The sequence below is a fragment of the Watersipora subatra genome, chromosome 7 (genome assembly GCF_963576615.1).
Source record: "Watersipora subatra chromosome 7, tzWatSuba1.1, whole genome shotgun sequence".
Classification (NCBI taxonomy): domain Eukaryota; kingdom Metazoa; phylum Bryozoa; class Gymnolaemata; order Cheilostomatida; family Watersiporidae; genus Watersipora; species Watersipora subatra.
In genome coordinates, this window is record NC_088714.1 from 58,148,263 (window position 1) to 58,163,334 (window position 15,072).

At 34.8% G+C, this 15,072-nt stretch overlaps 1 long non-coding RNA gene across 1 annotated transcript; it reads right to left on the bottom strand.

The window, feature by feature from the left end:
- Positions 1 to 11,112: 11,112 nt before the first annotated feature.
- On the bottom strand, positions 11,113 to 14,931 carry LOC137400118 (uncharacterized). Its single transcript, XR_010979220.1, has 2 exons — positions 14,808 to 14,931; positions 11,113 to 11,409 (listed from the first exon to the last, which is right to left on the bottom strand). It is a non-coding gene; the product is annotated as an uncharacterized lncRNA (long non-coding RNA).
- Between the last annotated feature and the right edge of the window lie 141 nt (positions 14,932 to 15,072).

The following is a 15,072-nucleotide window of genomic DNA, read 5'->3' on the forward strand; positions in this document are numbered from 1 at the left end:
TTTCTATAGCTTTTAAATGGGAAGTTACGCGTTAGTTGTATAATATTCAACCATGGTCAGATCTAAAAAAGATTTGTGAGTTTCTAGCCCGCAGTTCCTAACTCGGTTTGAAAACTGTGTAGCTGTGTTGGCGATTATATGTGATCAGTAGCACCATGGACGTAAGAAAATAGTTTTGTATAGCTTTTAATAGAAACCTTTGACATCAGTGTTAAACGTCCTGCTCTAGCGAGCAATATTATTTTTTGCATTTCTAAAGCTAGCGGCATCGTGGGGTCAGCATCGTGCTGCGCATGCTTGCAGTCAAAACTCTTCTTCTTGAAAATTAAAAATGATTACTGGCATTAAAAATGGTTACTGGTGTTTTGCTGGTGCTGAAAATGCCTAGATTTATTCTAGATACTGTAGTGAACCTAAAATAATCGCTAACTATTTTAGCGAGCAAATTATAAAATGGGCAATGATTTTACAAAGAGCCGTGATAGAGCAACTCCATAAGCCCTTATTTAAAATAGACTAAAGAAAAGACGATAGACGTCATTAACGGGGATTAGTATAAAATTTGTACGCAATAAACATTTAACTAATTTAAATTTTACTGCTGACATTGTTATAGCTGAAAATCATGTTTTTGAAATAGCTGTATATTAGCAATGTTCCCACAAACGTAAATGTCAAGAGATTAGTTAATAGGTAGGAAACTTAGCAGTTACAATACATTCCTACAGCATATATTATCTCCCACTAACGGAAACAAGTATGCATCAACAACCATTGTTTACATGCTGCATACGTGTACAATATTCTTACCATTTGATTGTGGAGTTGGGAATTACTTACTCAGTCCATAGCAACACTATAGTAGGAACACAACTCCTATTCAGTCTATCCATTTATATAGAAGTAGCTTTATAGTTATATTCATTCCATGTCTAGCAACTAAGGAAGCAACATCATTTAATTGTATACTAATAGTTGATCGATCAACATGTATATTATATCATAATATCTTACGTCTAGACTTCTAATATAACCCCAACCCAGTCTTTAGAGGGTTGGTTGGAGGTGTACGTACAGTAGTGTATACATGAGGCATCGTTACATGAACTATAGCATTGGATTAGCCTTGTTGTAGAACCGTAACCTGACCATCACTAGACTATCTCCCACCTATCGGCATCGACACTCACATAGACGGTGAATAACACTATAGCACCAGCTAACCAGAGTCCTCTGCACCTAACGACAAACACAACTGAAGTGAAGACTATCCGTATATAAGGAGATTTGGAATCATACTAATACTGAAGGTAGATAGCTCATTTACAAAATATTAAGCTACAACAACATGTTCGAAGGATTTATTTATGTTTATAATTGTTTATCAGAATAATTTATCTGCTTCAATCAAGCACTAGTTGTTAAAGTCATTTAAGTAATATTTTTCCGTTTTTGTTACTGTTTCTCGTGATAACATTGTGTATTTAGTCTTTTTCGTTATTAAGATGTGTCCTACTGTTTGCAAAGAATGTTATTGTCTACATAGTATATGTAGAATTTCATAAGAGTTTAGATTATTAGACTGCAATGACTAGTTTTCCATCAATACTAGTTTACACATCAATCTATGTGATTGGCGAGTTTGAATAAGAACGTAATGTCAAGCCGTTCCGCTAATAAGGAGCACTGTTAGAGTTTGGCTTGAAACAGTCAGCTGGTGTTTTAATCTTAAAAGAAAAAATATAATTACTGTAATAAAATCGTTTTTCCGTTGGATCGATATCATTATTCTATCGTTATTAAAAGACTAACAGCAAGCTCGGACAAGATTACAACATATGATACTATTTCTGACAGTTATTAGAAGACTTATCAGCAAGCTCAGAGAATATCACAACCAATAATTAGATAACACGTGAGTGGGTTTCAGCTTCTTCCTGTTGAGATCAGCAGGCTGTATCGTCGGCAGCGTTTGTTTCAGCGCAGATACGTTAGAAGTAAGAGTTGTCTCCACACCTGAAAGTTTTCTACACTGTCGTCGGCAGCTTTCAGTTCAGCGTAGATACGTTAAAAATAGGAGTTGTCTCCACCCCACTCCTAAGGGTTTTCTTCAATACTAGCAATATTTAAGGTATGGTATATATATATATATATATATATATATATATATATATATATATATATACACATATATATATATACACATATATATACACATATATATGTATATATATATATATATAAATTTGTTTCCTCACCCCGGATACCCCGTATGGGTAGTAAATTCTGCTCTAACTTGGGTCTCCTACCAGAGACCTGGGAGTTTGAGCACTCGCCTCAAGATCTTAGCTGTTCCCAATAGCGCACTTTTCTGCAACTCACCTGAGTTGATTGTTGTTGGTATTTGGGCAAGCCACATTTTATGCGCCGGTGTTATTGCGCCCAGTGCCCCAATGACTACTGGGATTACAGTTGTTCTTACATTCCAGCATTTTTCAATTTCTTCTCCAAGAGGAAGAAATTGAAAAATATAGTATATATATATATACATATATATATATATATATATATATATATATATATATATATATATATATATATATATATATATATATATACAAGAGTGATAAAACATAATACATCGAAAAAATACCAAAAAGGTTTACTGCTCTTAATAAAATGTTACGCTGCTAAAATAGATCCTAGACAGATGTTTTATAAGCAACTATGTTCTTGATGGCAGTTTGTGTTGCAACAGTGTCTTCTAGTGCAGTCTGTTAAATTTCTAATTGTAATTTTCCTTCAAAATATTGGACTAAGTTTTACATTTTGTTTTACTTATTTCAGGTGGTGTAATAAAAAAAATAGATGATAAGTACGACACTGAGTTTCCGCCATTGTCGACGCAGAACAAAACCCTTAAAATGGAAATGGTGGCCCTGAGAAGGGCCGAGGTGGTTGGTGGGACTACTGGCACTCAGAAGTCAATTTTGACTGGTGAGTCCAGTAGCCCGAGAGGGTCACTATCATCCCCGATGGAGTCTACCGATGGGCGGACGATCTTGGACTCCACTTCATGCCGTGGAGTAGGGCAAGCATCACGGGCTGGCCTCCAGTACGGCCTTCGGTCCTGCCGTGGCCTTTGGTAGCGTTGCCCTCAGTGATGGTGTTGGCGACGGGGTGAACATGCCCTCGGTCTCTGGGATTCAGTCTGGGTAGACTGTGTTCTCCGGTGCTCAGCAGAGACGTGCGCATGCAGGAGAGGCTGAGTGGTGAACACCTCATCACAGGAGGAGCAGCGGTGTCTGTGTACACGAGCGTGCCTCTGTAGGTCACGCTCCTTGTGGCAAGAAAAATCGCAAAGGTGCACGAATGCTTCATGCTTGTAAAAGCGAATGAACTGTAAATCAGTGTGTACCCATATTTATAGACAGTCAGCATGCGTAAGAGAGTTGATGACGTCTTTTCTAAGCCTATAATCCGGCAGCTTCAAATTGCTGACTCAATGGATCTATATTACGTTCGTCGCAATTCAGACAAATTTGAATAGTCATTTATAAGGCGCACGCTTAACACTTGTCCAATGTAGTGTATATGTATGGGTTATACTAGCAATTTTTTTATGTTAATCATTTATTACCATATTGTTCTAAGATTTGTATATTACTATACAAACACTAAAAATTATTAATACTCGTATTGCGTGATTAGTTAGGGACAAATGTTATCGTTTTTGTATTCGAAATATGTTATTGTGGAATTGGTTGACCTAATTACTGTGCAGCCAATCAACTGTAGATTTTTTTCTTGGGATTGCTATATAACTTGTCAGTTTTATCATTGCTGGTGTGTTACTGCTTGGTACTGAGAGATATAACACCAATAAAGATACTGCGTTCTTTATAATAAGCTCTGTTTGATTTTCAAAAGCAAATAGGGTATAAAATTCTTGTCACTGTTTCTGCCTTTAGCATTGTGATATTAGCCAGCGTATCATAGCTGCTTTCACTATAAATGCTATTGGCCGAACATCAAGAATTATTGCGCTTGGCTTGCTAGGGTGTAACAGTTGAGAGAACTCACCATCGGGTCTGTTTATCGGCTCACCATCGAGTCTGTTTATCGGCTCCCGAGTCTGTTTATCGGCTCACCCACGAGTCTGTTTATCGGCTCGCCATCGAGTCTGTTTACCGGCTCACCATCGAGTCTGTTTATCGGCTCACCATCGAGTCTGTTTATCGGCTCACTCCCGAGTCTGTTTATCGGCTCCCCCATCGAGTCTGCTTATCGGCTCACCATCGAGTCTGTTTATCGGCTCGCCCTCGAGTCTGTTTATCGGCTCACCCACGAGTCTGTTTATCGGCTCACCCCCGAGTCTGTTTATCGGCTCGCCATCGAGTCTGTTTATCGGCTCACTTCCGAGTCTGTTTATCGGCTCACCCACGAGTCTGTTTATCGGCTCACCATCGAGTCTGTTTATCGGCTCACCCACGAGTCTGTTTATCGGCTCGCCCACGAGTCTGTTCATCAACTCATTGAGTTTGCGTGAACTCGCTCTTGAGTTGGGAGTTGGCTATCCTCAATGACCAGAATTTACTTCAGTGGTAGATGTTGGCATAAAACTCGCGATGTCTAAGTCGAAATCAACAATCAAGGTATGTCTTTCTGAGGTTGTGATCTAAAGTTGATGTGACATGATGCTGTCAAAATATCTCTATTTCATTTAATCAGTGGTAAAAGTTCATCATGAGATTAATTTTATCATAATTTTTGTTACATCAACAAAATATATATTTTATAAACTTATTATGCAACGCTTAACCAAGCAGAAAAGATCTTGCCATATTGTATTATTCGTTAACTTTTTTATCTTTATCAAATGTTTATTTTCAGTCTCATGCTCTACTAATCCATGATAGTCTCACTAACACATTAGACCAGCCTGCTGACATTGTTATAGTACCAAGACATGATTCTGAGCGAAGTCACTACTCCCTAATGGTTAGTATTCTTATGCTGCACTTATGTACTAAAAGACTATGTCAAGATATTAATTTTGAGAACAATTAGTGTTGCATGGTTGTGCATAGTTATTATTTATAATTGTTTTAAAAATTTAAAACAGCACATCTTTTTATATAGTGTGTAACTTGAATAAGATAACTGTTTTGTAGGCACGGGAATACTTGCTCTGCGTGTATCTATAACATGCAACTTGCATTACCTTGCATAGCTTTATATACAAGTTGTATATGGTACTCTGTTTGCAGCTGGCAGATAGGAAACTTAGGAAAATTCATTTTATTGACTTTCTTTCTTACAAAGGACAACAGACCATTGAAAAAAGGTGAGCATGAAATACTTCACTAGGTTTGTCGGTAAATCTTACAAAAAGCATCAGTTATTGCCTTTGCATTCTAGCATAAATGGTTTAATCCAAAAACTCACTGTTAGCAACAATATTTGCAGGAAGCGTGTTTCTGTTGATGAGAGGTTTGCTGATTATGCTGTGACAGATAGTGAGATGGCGGCTATGCAACAGAAAGATTGTGTAAGCTGTGGACTGTATGTTATCAAGGTGGGTGACACCGTCCTTTGTGGCCCAGCGCCTTGACTAGCAATGCTACTGCGCAGTTTGGGCCTCATCATTATTTCTTTTTTTCTTTTTTCATGTTTTTTGATGAAATAAAACAAACAAACCGTCATTCGTAGAGGTCTCAAGACTTCAACAATTATCAGTAGGAAACGTCTGGTTGGATTATTTATCTACACATTAACTATTACTAGGGAACCTAGTCCTATTCTGTCAATTTTCACTGTTAACCACAATGTTTTCTCAGCAAAATTAGTGTGATTCCTTGTAGGGGGTTATGCAATAATCTTGAACTTTCTAGATATTCGGTGTATTTTTTGTTGTAAACTTATTAAAGAATAATTCTAAGAATCTCTATTTTTATGTTATTAATATTTTCAGCATGCGCAACGACATGTTGAATCGTTTGAGCTAGAAAATAGAAAAGATGGTGATATGTCTTTAAATCCTTCCACATACCGTAAAGAATTATCGGCAAGTATAAAGGTGTGTGAAACAATAACTATTCCCAGCAGATTTAGCACATCTGTATATCTTGTATGTAATAATACATGCATGTAAATATACTTCCTCACTTATGTGGTTTAATTTTCTCAACCTGAACTAACAACTTTTTAACATTTTTGCATTGAATTTCGTTTTTAACCAGTTGTCTTTATTTATGTTAGGAAGATGGTCAAGCATTGGCGGATATCAAGCTCTCTATTGAAGCAGGTAGGTTGAAGATGTAAGCCACATACAGGCTAACAAGTTTTATATTTGTATCATGTTAATACATAAAAATTATTTTACTGTGTTCACCAATCTAGAGCATGAGAATACTACTCTGATATCTTTAAATAGTATAGTGTTGGTATCTACAGACATTACCTGCTTTATATTTATCTAATGCATGTTTTTAATCCTTTGGCTATGGCACGCTTACGGCTGGGAAAATACCAGCGTACGGAGGCAATTACTAGGGCGATTTGAGCCTTCGACATGACTGCATAAAAACTGTGGTAACTTACTTCACAATTCTGGTAGTTACATAAATTAATATGCATAGGAAAGCTGAAAAATTTCTCTACAAGCTGATACTTTTTCTATGCAGATAGCTTGCAAATGCTTTCCAGCAAAAGTCTCAATTTGTTGAAGCTATTAATTTTTTTTTATACACCATTTTCAATTGTATTTTCCTAATTGATAAAGGTAATTGACAATGTTGTATAAATAATACTTGCACGGATCCATAGGTTCTAACAATTTGCAAAAGGAATTGGTCGTCAAAGAGCATTGAAAGTGGAGTTATGAGCTCCGATGCATTGCGGGAGCGCCACTCGAAATTCTCAGTGCATGACCCAAAAGACCAGCGAAAAATGGAGGCCTGACAATGTCGCCTAAACTTGGCTATAACTTACATGCAAATTGGAATAGAGCTATAAATGAATATGCATTTGAAAGCTTAGAAATTTCTCAACAGGCAGCCATTTATTCCCTGCAAATCGTTCCTGCAAATTTATTCGTCTGTGAATATTTCTATCAAAATTGTGATGTGTCAAAGTTGCCACCTTTCTATCATAAAACATCAATAACAATTACATTTTTAGAAGCAATAACTCTGTGAAAATGGTTTATGATAAGCATCTGCACGGTGTCATATGTTTGCAAGAGTTTGCAAAGAAACTGGTTGTCCAAGTCGTCCTTTCCAAGCCAGCAAGCTTTCACCCTGTTGATCTTATTTTTCACTTTCATCGTCCTCCCACATTCTTCCGACCTGATATCCTCTTCTTCACTTCCAAACCAGTCGATGTCTTCCTCTCAACAAACTTTTTTAGCCGAGCTTGAACAAACTCATGCGCTCATGATGAATAGATTTCCATAAAAGATCACATCTTTGCAAAGTGTATTGCTTGCACATGCGTATTAGGGATTATTTATAGCCTCAAAACAGTATTACAAAGCCAACGGAAATTGATCAAATTACTAATTTTAAATTTTAATGCTGTTTTTTTGATAAATATATTGTAAAAAAGGTCTATCAAAGGCCAAATTATTTCGGGATCCGTACGCTGAGACAATGCTCATATTCCGGGCTTTTACGGATTTCGTAAGCAAAGGGTTAACTAGATCAAAACTTTGTGAAGTAGTCTGTAACGTTTTCTATTTATTTATTTGTGTAATAGCCAAGGAAGAATCCACCATAGAAGGAGCAGTGAAGTGTTTCACTACAACAGAAGATCATGAAGCTACCAACTGGAATGGCAAGGAGCGTACAGAACACCCTGTGGAATTTCCTGCTGTCTCACTAGATGCTCAGCTTATGTATTATAAAATCAAGTACCTGAAGCGCTATTAAACACACTATACTAGTTATGGTGTATTTAATGTAGTTCCAGCCGAAGATTACAAACATTGTCGACAGGAGCATATATCTGGAATGTATGATGGTATTCAGATGGTAAATGAGACCATTTTATATTATCTTAAAGAGAGTAGCTCTGACTATCAGGTCATTAGTCGAAGACTTATTAGATTGAGGGTAGCTGTACTAGAAGCTTACGAGTCATGGTGTAAGAAGTTGACTCCAGAAGATGACAATATTAGGCCATCTCCAGCATATTATGGTATGGAAAAATCCATTACGCATAGCTAAACATATGTTTTCCTGCTTTCCAATGTACACATGTATGCGGATAACTGGCATATCTTCAATGTTTTAAAACAAAATTTTATTGTTTGTTCACACCGGACTATTATAATGTATTACCTGTTATTTGATGCCATGATCCAGTAGTAACTACTGTTTTATTAACTTTTATGTTGCATACATTTATATAGTTTAGCCATCCTGTATTTCTAGTCAGTTTGTTTGCATTAGTGGAATATGCATCAAGGCAGTGTGTACTCAGCTGTACTCAGTGTGTACTTTTTCTTTATACAATTTTGCAACTTGGTATATTCAACTTTTTCAACGGTTTTTCTAATTGGTACATATTATATTTCGTTGAGAGATACTATGTAAATCTAAATAATATATAACTTTTACATACAACATACAATGATAATACCTTCTCATAACGCTAAGCTTTAGTTTGTATGAAGTCATAAAACCTATGTGGCCAGGCTAATACTTGCTGTTCAAGTCCATGAAGTTGAAATAAGATAACTGTTTTGTAGCCAGTCTAATAATTGCTGAAAAGTTAGGTTCTAACATGTATTTAATAGAAATATAACTGTTTTGTAGCTGGGCTATTAATTGCTGAAAAGTCAAGTTCTAACATGTATTTAATAGAAATATAATTGTTTTGTAGCTGGGCTAATAATTGCTGAAAAATCAGGTTCTAACATGTATTTATTAGAAATATAACTGTTTTGTAGCTAGGCTAATAATTGCTGAAGAGTCAGGTTCTAACATGTATTTAATAGAAATATAACTGTTTTGTAGCTAGGCTAATATTTGCTGAAAAGTCAGGTTCCAATATGTATTTAATAGAAATATAACTGTTTTGTAGCTGGGCTATTAATTGCTGAAAAGTCAAGTTCTAACATGTATTTAATGGAAATATAACTGTTTCGTAGCTGGGCTAATAATTGCTGAAAAATCAGGTTCTAACATGTATTTAATAGAAATATAACTGTTTTGTAGCTAGGCTAATATTTGCTGAAAAGTCAGGTTCCAATATGTATTTAATAGAAATATAACTGTTTTGTAGCTGGGCTAATAATTGCTGAAAAGTCAGGTTCTAACATGTATTTAATAGAAATATATCTCTTTTGTAGCTAGGCTAATAATTGCTGAAAAGTCAGATTCTAATTTGTATTGTAATTAGAAGAAAAAGTATAACTGTTTAGTGGGCAAGCCAAAACCTGCTGTAGTCATATAAAATAACCACTTTGCAATGTAGTACATACGTAATAGTTTGTAATAATATTATCATCAATGTACAAGCTCTATTCAAGAGTATACTAAAAACTATTTACAACAACAGCCTACTACAACTACGCAGTACAACTAGCATTAGCAGTGTTGTAGTTCCGGAGAAACGACCTTGTCAACGTGCAGTTAAATTGCAGGCGCCAAAATTTATTTCTGTGTAGGGAAATAGAGATTTAGTCGAAAATCTATTGGTCGAAACCGTTGTTGCCGACAGGCTATTTGTCGAATTCGTAGACTTTTAGTCGAAATGTAAGACTATTTGCCGAATTCATAGACTATTTGTCGAAATCTAAGACTATCGGTCGAAATAATCAAACACTTTCGCGGAAATGTTATTTCTTAAGAGAGCACAACTCTAAGTACAAACAAACCGCTTGCAGTTACAGTACTGCCATATCTTCTGATTTTGGTAGTTGCTAGTTAATACGATTATTAGGGTTGTGGCTCATTAAAATTGTGTTGAGTCAATGTGTACTAGCAACAATCTTATTGCATCTACAGCTGCACAATTTGCAGTAGGCGATTCTCCCTTGCATCAATAATACTTACTGAACATAAGGAAATAGCAGCAGCTGTACTCCATGTATGCTGTGATAGTAAAAGTACTCAATGCATATACACTGCATGGTTGTGAAATGCTCACTACTGCATTGCTTCAATGTTATTGCAACTTATTTTACATCTTGTCATCTATAAGGACTTATCAATCTACTGTAATAGTTTTTGTAATGGTCACAACCTTAACTATTATATATGTGTGATTTGACTTCACAGTACAAGATTATACTACCAAAACATAAATATATATACAAATATATTTTAGTATGTATACATTGTAAATTAAAACATCTTATACATTGTATGGGATGTTATGTCATGTCGCCTGCTATGTCGTGCTGCACCCACATGTCATGTGGGTGCGGCATCGAGGCTGTAAGGTAGTCATGACTGTAGCCTTGAGCAGAAAATCTTTGAGACGTAATATGCTGATTTACCATGAACATAAACACTGTAAAAATAATGTATTCCAATGGTAGCTCACAAAATTTGAGATAAATTCAGTCAAAGTTACAGCCAAACAATAGAATGTTGTTTTATTTAAGACTGCCGTACAGAAAATCACTAAAACTGAGTAACTCAATAGTGTGTATCATTTTTATTCAGAATTTGCAAGCAGATTAAATATGCAATTAAAACTTTGCATATTTCAACTCTATTGCTTTCATTTAACAAACACCTGACACGTGTTTATAGTTCATGCAAAAGATAAATATAGAAAAAGTGTTAAGAGTTGTTGAGCATTGGTTTCAAATGCTCAACAAACTCAAACAAGGGGAAAGTGTAAACCCTGGAATGACTTTCCAGAGGTTTGAGCCAAAATCTATTAATAGGCTGGCTCTTTTCTTTGTGTTAAAGATCAAGTTTATTAATAAAATTATTAAGCGTACCTCTTTCATAATTATTAATACATGTTTTGATAGCGCAGCATACAATATGATAATATTATTTGTTTATAGCGGGTCAAATTCCTCATCATCAATTATACATCTTGATCCAGGACCTAATGACTTTAACAACAGTGACATTGATGATACGTAAGTCAATATAAATATAATTATTATTAGCACAAACCATACAATAAATATGACAGAAAAATCTATCACTTCTTTAATAAATCATCAATACGACAATGAGTGGTTCTCATATACTAACTACACAATAATATATGTGGGATTCACTTATCAATTATATATAAAAGAAAAATGTCTTAAGGCACAAAATTTCTATATCGATTCAAACTATGGAATTATTGTCCAGCATCGATTGAGATGAACATCTACGTAGTCATGCTATCAGGTGGTACCAAAAACATCCGAGAAATCAACGAAGAGCAGAACTGAAACAGAAATAAAAACACCATGTATCATTCCCATGTGTTATATGTTCATGGCGGTAATGCAATGCAGTTATTTCGCCTCACATGTTTGCGATTCTGGTGTTGGTTTATAGAAAGATAACCATAACTAACATTTACTTTTCTAGTGTGGTGAACTATAAGATTTATCCAGCTGGGAGAAAGCAGCAAGGAGATTGTGTCATTAAATGGGTACAGCTACGTCGTCAATAAAATTTACAAAAAATGGATGGTAGAAAGACAGTCTATTGGATTTGTAGCAAACTAATAGAATGCAGAGCCAAAGTTACCCAGAGTGACAGTTTTGAATCTGCATACAATGCATCCGGCTTACACACGTGTCTATCACAAGAATACCTACAAGAGCGAACCGCTTTAATAACTAAGGTAAGAGAAGTAATGTTAGAAGCACTCAATCTCATTAATAATCCTGAAAACTTATTTAATGTAATGTTTGGCTGAACCTTTTCATACTGAATATTAGCCTATAAAAAAGCTGTACATGACTCTGACTGATATTATAGATTAAAGATGAAACAAAACTGAAACCTTTCTCAAGTGCTACCTCGATAGTAGACAACAACTTGAAAGAATTTATGACAAAATGTGCAACCAGCAGCAGTCTTTCAAGACAAAATTTAATTAGGATGGCCAATAAAATAAGAGAGAAAAACAGACCAAAACATCCGAAGTCAAAAGATTTCGAGGTGAGTCAACCTAGAAGTTTATCATACATAATTTAAATATTGAATTAAGATAACCGGCCTTAATTAAAAAAAATTGATTATAATCTTATTGAGTGTACTGCTGCTTGGAAAACCTAACTTCACTTGTGCTTTAACTTTGCAATAGAGATTGGTAATCTAAACATCTTATATGGTAATCCAACTGTGACACAAATATCAAAACAGTATCTAAAATATTTTTAGCTTATACTTGATACCATACTAAAAAACTTCTTGCGGGTGGAAATTTAAACTGATGGTGAAAGGCACTTAATATTTTCCACTGACACTCAGCTAGATCAACTAAAGAAATCTAGAACTCTGTATTTGGATGGAACCTTCAAGTGCGTGAAAAGGCCTTTTGAGCAGTTGCTAATGATATACGCCTTCATAAGACAGGGATGCTTCAGCAAACAAGTGCCACTTTTATACGTATTAATGTCAAAAAGAAGAAAATTGGATTATGTTCAGGTGCAAATCTTTATAGAATATTTGTATTACAAGAGTCAATTTTCACCCAAAACTTCCTCTATAAATGCTATCTCATTGTGTTATCAGCGCCATCATTTCTTTTCAGGTATTGAAAGACATTAAATAACGGCTAGCACCTGGTTTGAATGCAAAATATGCAATGGCTAACTATGAATTGGATAAGTAAGTATTTGTTAACACTGATATCTGGAATGAACATTTAATTACACGGGCGTTCACATTGAAATGTTTTATGATGTAAAATAGGTTTGCTATGTCCATTCCAAATTAAATTTGTCACAAAAATTAAGCGGTTATACGTCCCACTTCAAAATATTATGGACACATTTTCAAACATTAAAGAAAATTTTTAATTTTGTAAAACATTAAGCTGTCTCAGTATCACCATGTTGTGTAACAGGACGCATCTGTGATTAGTACAACGATTTGGGTTTAGTCAATGATAACAATGGTGATTCTCAATACAATGCCAATGAATATAAATAGAATATTTTTCTCCATTTTAGCACTGTGGAAAGCAGTACATGAAGTGTTTGGGAAAGAACTAGAGATGAGAGGTTGTCATTTTCACTTTTGCCAATCGATCTACCGGAATATGAAAAACTATGGACTATCAAAGGGCTATCGTAATAAGAATGGTAAAGTGAGAGAACTGGTCACTATGTTGTATGCCTTAGCGCTGGTACCAGACAACATTGTAAAAGAGGTGTTTAATTATATATGTATTAGAGCAGAAAGAGACATAAAGGAACAGGACTATAGAATGTTTAGCTTACTGGACTACTTTGAAAGATTTTGGTTAAGTGCCAATAATCAAGGGTGGAGCCCAAAAGACTAGTGTGTTTTTGGTTTAAAAATTAGAACCAACAACGACTTAGAAGGATGGCACAGAAAACTAAATGGGCTGCTACCACATTCACACCCTAATATGTATTTACTTTTGTCCATCCTATATAGTGAGGCAGAAAATATAAACTATGTCATACAAATGTTAGAAAATGAGCAGCAACTAAGAAAACAGACACAAAGCACAAAATATAGAAATAAAGAATTAGAAAATTTATGTAACAGATTGAAAAACAAAGCAATTTCACTTTCAAAGTTTATCAAAGCAGCCAAAAATCTCACACCAACATTTGATGGATTTTGATTGCGCTACTTTTACTACCTATATTTTCTTTTATTTTCCAACATAGAATTTGATGCTGTATTATGGCATTATATCAATAATTGTTATTTTTAGCTATTTGTCATTGCTGTTCTTAATAATATTATGAATTATGCCATATATTAATTTTAACAGGTCATTCACTACTGAATAAACTGTTTAATAAATCAATTTTATTGATTTATATTTATTTTTGAATGCTGCTATTACAATTTTAATCTAAAACTTTGAGAGTTGAATCTTAATAATTATATGAACAAATATTCCAAATAGCTCTTACGAAAGATCCCAAAGCACTACTCTGTAAAATTGCAACATTAACTTTTTGGAAACATAACTACAATGAATCAATGTGCTTCTATGAATATTAATTATGCAATTACAAGCATACTTGTACAATATGCATATAGGCATATCTTATACACATGCATGTATGCAATTGATTAGGGTGGTTGCACAGCTATACTGATGAATAAATCCACAAGCTTAGAAAGTATACAGGATTATAACACAGTTGCACATAAAAAACTTGTATTATACCACTACCATTGTGCTATAATTCTGAACAAAAATGTATAGCCATTACTCTAAAATTAGGATACACTTTCAAAATACTTCACTGTGAAACAAATGAACTAGGCTGTTGAAACAGCCTACAGTGAAGTAGGCTGTTTCACAGCCTACTTCACTGTAGGCTGTGAAACAAATGAACTTCCGTGTCGATAAAGTAGTGATAGCTTTTAACAAGCTCTCACAAGTTTTATCATGTAGTAAAGAAGCATGCAATACGTTGTACATGCATAAATTGTTACACCCAAATGTCCAGAACTCCATAAAAAATTAGTTGAATGTATATCACAAGTGTGTATGCGAAGTATTTTCTGATACAGCAGTTATAGCATAGCATATGTTTAGCTGATGGAGCTAGTACACAAATCTTAAAACTAAACTAACACTAAGTTGAAGATAAACTTAACTAACAGGTGAAAACTTACTAATAATATTAGAATTATTATTGTTTTTGCCCAATAGTATTATTTTCGACTAAACCACCTGAGTTTTCGACCAATAGCCTAAGTTTTCGACCAAAACTACACTTTTCGACGAAAGGCTTCAATTTCGACAAATGGCTTATCGGCAAATGCGAATTTCGACTAATAGAATTTCGGCGAAATCACTATAAACCTCTGTGTACATACCGCAACCGAGTTAGGATTTACGGCTAGAAACTCACAAATCGTTATCTTTTTTAGATCTGAC